The sequence below is a fragment of the Takifugu rubripes genome, chromosome 21 (assembly GCF_901000725.2).
Source record: "Takifugu rubripes chromosome 21, fTakRub1.2, whole genome shotgun sequence".
Taxonomy (NCBI): domain Eukaryota; kingdom Metazoa; phylum Chordata; class Actinopteri; order Tetraodontiformes; family Tetraodontidae; genus Takifugu; species Takifugu rubripes.
In genome coordinates this window covers 10,752,341-10,758,686 of record NC_042305.1, presented here as the reverse complement: position 1 = coordinate 10,758,686, position 6,346 = coordinate 10,752,341, and the positions used below count along the sequence as shown (strand labels likewise).

Below are 6,346 nucleotides of genomic sequence, written 5' to 3'. Positions count from 1 at the left end.
GCCAGGATACCAGAATCCAGCAGAATATGACACCAGGCTGAGCAACAGGACCTGGGGAGACCAGACCTCTCTACTTATAAGCCTCAGCACAGATGCTCAGACAGATCGAGGGTCGTAAGTGTGCAGAGAACAGGTATATATGGTATATATGGTGATGTTTCCTGGCTTTGGGGAACTGAAAGGCCTTGAATAGAAGTTTGCTTCTCCAGCTACTTAGCAGTCTTTCTATTGATCCTGTTTGGCTAATGATGATTGATCTTACCTCAGAGTCTATAACCCTCTCTCTCTCTCTGATCGCACGGCTGGACGCTTGTCAGCTGTCCGTTTCTCCTCCAATGGGTTGTCCTGCCAGCTTTTAGCCAAGCTTCGTCTCCAGCATTATCTTCGATTCAGCCCTTCAATAGTCATCTCTTTGCTCCACACCTGATAATGTCAGACAGGGTTGCTCCTCAATGGACTCACTGCCCCACCCGTTAGAGATCGATGAAGGTCCTGTAAATCAGCTGATGGTTTATGAGCAAGAACCTGGGTTTAGTGATACTGTCATGCACAGCCTGGAACACACACCAGTACAGCCAGTTTAAGAGTCACATTGGTTCTTGTTGTTGTTACTGGTTTTGAGCATGCTCGATGTGTCTTCAGAGTGGTTCAGAAAAGCCATAGTCAGGAGTCTTGTGGACCACGTTCTATTGATGGGCCACCAATAAAAGAGAAGTGTGCCCATACGGGATGATTATACACGCTATATGCAAAAATACACATGTGAAGGTTTTTTATATATATGTATTTAACCACAAAACATGTGTAAATTTGGCAGCGAAGGGCGATGAGCGATTTAACAGGTTTGTGTGTGTGTGTGTGTGTGTGTGTGTGTGTGTGTGTGTGTGTGTGTGTGTGTTGGGAGGGGGGTCTGAGGTATATACACTCTCGTGTGTGTTTTCCATAGGGAGAAGCAAGGAAATAGTGTGACGTCATGGAGCCATGAAACCTATCGTGGAAGGAGGTTGGGAGGTTGAATAGGTCAACAAAACTTCAGACCTCTAATTTCCTACCATCACTCAAAGATGTTTTCAAAGTATTTCTTTCACTGTACCACTGCTCTTTAATTACCTAATGCTTCCACTTCTTTCAAATAGACTCCAGAATATGTGTGATGGCCTCAAGACATCAATAGTCCTTTCTTTTTTATCACCTATATACAGTATATATATATATATATATGTAGGTATGTATGTATGTGTGTGTGTGTGTGTGTGTGTGTGTGTGTGTGTGTGTAGATTTCTATGTACACACATACAACTTGCTGTTCTATTCATGTAAGTCCACAGATTTTCGACAGATCTCTTGTTCCCTGGATGCAGTTTGTTTTACACTTGGATTAGTGCACTCAGACATGTATTTCTGTTAATGCTGTACATTTACCGTGTCCATTAGAGTTTTTTTTATCATCATGTTTAGCTAAAGGCAAACACTTAGCACTGTAAATGAAGGAAAACTTGAATAAACATACACGTCCGCGCAACATTCCAACAACCACACGAAGCTGGAAGTGCTCAGGGTGCCCTATGTGCACAAAGAGGTGAGTAACCATCTGGCTTCTGTTTTCCTTTGCCGTGTGATTTACACTCTGAAGCAGGGGGCTGGAATTTAAGTCTGACATTGTACAGTCCGGGGCTCCAATCAGGGACTCCATCTTTTGTTTATGGGTCGCAGCTACCAGCTGTTAAGCACTTCCACTTGAACTGTGGTAATTTCCAGGCAAAGACAAAGGCGGCCAGCTAGTCAAAGGTTCACCTTGACTAGCGGATCCAGGAAAAACCCAAGAGAAACAAGGAAGGCTCCATTAGTGGTGCGGAGAGTACTTTCAGGTACTCGGAGAGGCAGGATGGAATAAAATATAATTTTCCTGGCATGAGGTTTAAAAGCTTTTTCCAGTGGTCAAAACTACCACTGAGAGATGAGTAATTATAGTCCTTAAAGCTGAAACACTGCTGTTCATCATCATCTTGTACATTTTTATTCTCGCAAACATTTTTTTTCTCTGCAGCATTGACTTAATTTGAGCTCCACTAAACACCAAAAAACATCAGTGTGACTTGACTTTATGATACATCCCACACGACAGCGTCTATAACAACAATATAGAGACTGCAAACTCAGGTTGGGATTTCTAACAGTTTGTGATGTGATAGTTATTTACTGCATTTTCAGGAAAAGTCACATTACAAGACTCCAGCATGGCTTCCAACGTTCAGCTCTCCCATTATTTAATCCGAATGTGTACCCTCTGCGGAGGAAAAAGAGGGAATTCTGTGATCAATTTAAAATCTATTCAAATTAAAACATCAGCCAAAGCCCAATGACTCGTCAGAGCATTTTCGATCTTCACATGTCCGACACTCGGCCGGGCTTTCATTGGCAAATGTCAAATACATAAACATGGGGAATTGTAAATGAGCTGGCGAGGAAAATGAAGTGGAGAAGGAGAAAGTCAGCACAGCAGTGAGATGATTCAAGACACAGAGACGGGGGAAAAACCCAAGAATGAGACGGCAACAATGGTGTTAAATCTTCTGTGAGCATGCAGTCCCTATAATGGAAATGGGAAAATGCATTTTCATGATTCACGGTGGACATTTCCACTTATGGCCTGCAAATCATTAGAGCGCCAGATGTCATACTTTTGTGGCCTAAATGGCAGCTTCGATTTTTTAATGCTTGAGAGGAGGGAAAAATGGAGACAGTGGGGGAAAAAAAGCCTGATAAAGGGGATACAGTAGGAGGAATTGGTTTCTGTTAGATTAATGATGTCCCTCATCCATCCACGGCGCCTTGGTGGCAACTGTAAAATATATCTGACCATGTAACCAATCACAACCAAGAGTTTAAATGGCCCCAAAAGATCTTCTATGTAAAGCTCAAGACGTGCGTTACTGTTGCTGTTTTTCTTTTCCTTATGACCTCTCATATGCTGTTAAGTTTTACAACATTACATCTTAATAAAGTAATAATACCTTCACCTTCATTTGGCATTTAAATGGAACCTAACCTTCAACCTTAGGTGTTCCTGCATTTACAGTCTTAATTAGAGACAATCAGAACCAAATATCCTACCTCAGCCTCATGAACGATCTAGAAAAATGCAATGATTTGCTTCATCGAGGTACCCAGAGCCATGGATCATTGCCCATCCCCCATCAAGATATAGAAAACCAAGCAAAAATGTGGCTATCATGCACAAACCTCAATGCCAACTGTGTGAAAACTGGACCTGGAAATGGTTAATGGAAAAGTTGGGCATTGATACTCGCAGCTGCTGGACAGGATAGAAGAAATGGACCCTTTCTGCAAACCCTGCAAACAGTGTGGGGATGCTCGGAGCAAAAATGATTGAATAAGTCAGGATGAACCAGCATCAAGTTTACTGTAGCGCCTCAGTTCGCGAAGAGTCAATAATGCTGTGTATCGTATAAGGCTGTGTATAAATGTTTGATGTAAGCGAAAGATTCAACACTAAAATCCCTGCACAGGCAAAGGCCAGGTCCTTAAATGAGAGATGATGTTGTTTTTCAAGACAGGAAAAAGAATAAAATATCGAGTGGTTCATGAAGAATACAAGAGATAAAACTGGGATTATGTAGACGTGTAAAGCAAGAAAGCTTTTTTTTTGGTAAAAATATGTATTAATCTCCAAGGCTAAGTCTTGTATTAGTCTATAACCCTTTTAATGTTTAAAAATACCACAAGGATTTATGATAACGCCAGTTGAGTATCTCTCCATGCTGCACAAAGGGGGATTTTAGTTTTAATCCCTTTAAAAACTAAACACATAAACATATTAAAGCAGTTCAGAATAAAACCATTTGAGAATGTGATAACAGCATAATGATGCTCAATGAAAGGTTGGCCTCGACAGGTTAAAAAAACAACCACAAACAGTGAAATTACTTGCAACGAGTTGTGAATAAGATCGTGTTCTCGAATGGTAAAACCCTTCCACGTCTCCCACATGGTTTTGATGTCGCAGCTCTGCTTCTGCTGAATTCCTGAAGTCTGGAGCAGAGATTGTCTGCGGCCAGTCTTGAACATCAAAATGCGAGACATCTCCTCCCCACATCTCGTCACAAGAGGCCCTCTTATGCCCTGGCTGCTTGTTTGTTTTTTGTGATTGCGATCTACGTGCCTTTGGCGGTGCCCTTTTGGAGTGTTTTATCACCCGCTGCACACACCCTGTCCTTTAGGTGAATAATCAGAGGGCTTGTAACTGTTTTGTTCAAGGGGACAGACTGGGGGGGAGGAAAGGCAGAGAAACCCACATGCAGCAAAAAAAAAAAGTGCATCTGTGTACATATGCAAACTTGGGTGTTCCCAAAATAAATGTATTGTTGACGGTTTCCTCTCTCTTATTTGGCTGTGACACTTGCTACATATGTAGTGGGAGGCCTCCGGGATCAGTTCGTATAAACTGGTGCATGACTGCAGACGGAGTGCTGATCTAGTCTGACGCAGCACGGGGACCGTAACATCAGCCGTGGTAGCAGTGTTCCTGCCTGGGGGGGGAGGATGTGCTGCTCAAGTCTTTACGATTGTGGAAATGGAAATATACGTGCAAATATTAAATTCTGAAGAGCAAGGAAATCACAGCTACAGGAGCAGGAGCTGTTGCCTTGTGGTGGTGTTTTATCGCCGGACACGGTGATGTGTAATGATGCTGTAATCAAGCAGAAATGTGGTGTATTGCACACACCCGCACCCACCCACCCACACACACACACACACACACACACACACACACACACACACACACCCACATGGAGTGGGTAATAGAGGTACTAAACTTCATGGCAGCCCGTCCTCCAGAGCCCAGCTTGGAATAGCTGTACAACACTTAAATCGGTTGTTAGAATAATGGCTTTTAATCTCTTTTGGAAGCAGAGTGAGGAGGAAACGCTTCAGAAGTGACTCACGGGCAGAGACTGGGATCATCCAGGCAAACAATGCTCATACATCCCATTTGCTTTATTGCAGCAGTTACTGTAAATTCAAGTACAGCAGCCCCGTGGAACATCTCAGTTGTCCTGTCCGATGTGTCAGGAGCTGGGATTAAAAGTGGGATTAAGGGTGATTCCCTCTGACTTCTAACAGCACAAAGCTGTGGATGCTTTTGTACCACAAACAGTAGAACGATATTATACAGAGGTACTTTTGCGCCCACAGCGTCTGCTGTTAACAGGATGCGTTCGCTAACTCCTTCATAAGTTGACAGTTGTGTGGGAAATCATTCACTTCAGCTCATCATCTCGGCTGTTGTGGATTTTGTCCCAAATTAGTTCAGGGATTCTGGGAGTGTAAATTATGCAGCTTGTACTACAAAGAGGGAAGGCAGATGTGCTGGCATGCGTGTCCTGCGTGTCCCCTCGTGTATTCGCGTGTGTTCACGTGTCATAACGATGTCAATCAGCTTGACCTCTACTATCCCATCATCGGGTTTGAGGGCTGCGCTATCGATTCCCTCCACCTTGTGATCAAGAATGGTCCTCGGGAGCGATCTCTGAAGACCGTCTGTTGCTTCCACAGGTCTTGACCCAGTCAGGCAGGCTCAGTTCTAATGCAAGAAATGTAACTGCAGCTCATTTAGTCAGGCTACCTCATACTCAGCCCTCATACCTCATACTGACCTCTGACCTGTCTCGGGCGGCACACCCTTGAGTGAATTAACTTTGTCTATTTTTAGCTTCTCTTTAATGGCATGAATCACGTCGTATGTCCTCGATTGCCAACTTGGTGATGGGGAAAGACGGGTCGCGTGTGTGCAATAGCGTGTCTGTAATTCCACATGCATAATTGATCTATAACCACACAGCTCCTTCCCTCCATCACAGATGGTGCAAATATGGATGCCAGCATGCCGATTCTCCTTCCAACCCCAACTGGGGCCAGAAAGACTGCCTGAGATTCTGGAAGCGATAGAAGACAGAATGAGGCACAAATTAGTCTTGTTAACGAAGGACAATGGAACTGACATGCAGCTGTCTGATCTGGTCTATTTGAAACATGCAGAGAACATTCAGAGGAGCTCGGTCCCCACGCGGGGGCCAAGAACATGTTCCGTCTGCAGCGAAAAGGCGCTCGGCGAGCCATATTCCATCTGAAGATCTGGCACGGCACGCAGGGCTATTGCGCAATGGGGAAAAGCTCTTTATTCATTCTCCCAGACATAAAGCCGTAAATCAGCCACCGTGTTACTGCGTCTGGTCTCGGAGGTTCCCTCATTTGCCTGTGGTCGGGTCCACGTTCAGACGCCGCTCAGAAGCCCGCGTCGACCCGCCGGGATTTAGAGGCGCAG

General features: G+C 44.2%; 1 long non-coding RNA gene across 1 annotated transcript; it reads right to left on the bottom strand.

Annotated features, from left to right (window-relative positions):
• Window positions 1-1,986: 1,986 nt before the first annotated feature.
• LOC115247619 (uncharacterized) lies at window positions 1,987-4,107 on the bottom strand. The gene is made up of 2 exons (XR_003886668.1): window positions 3,949-4,107; window positions 1,987-2,287 (listed from the first exon to the last, which is right to left on the bottom strand). It is a non-coding gene; the product is annotated as an uncharacterized lncRNA (long non-coding RNA).
• Window positions 4,108-6,346: the final 2,239 nt, after the last annotated feature.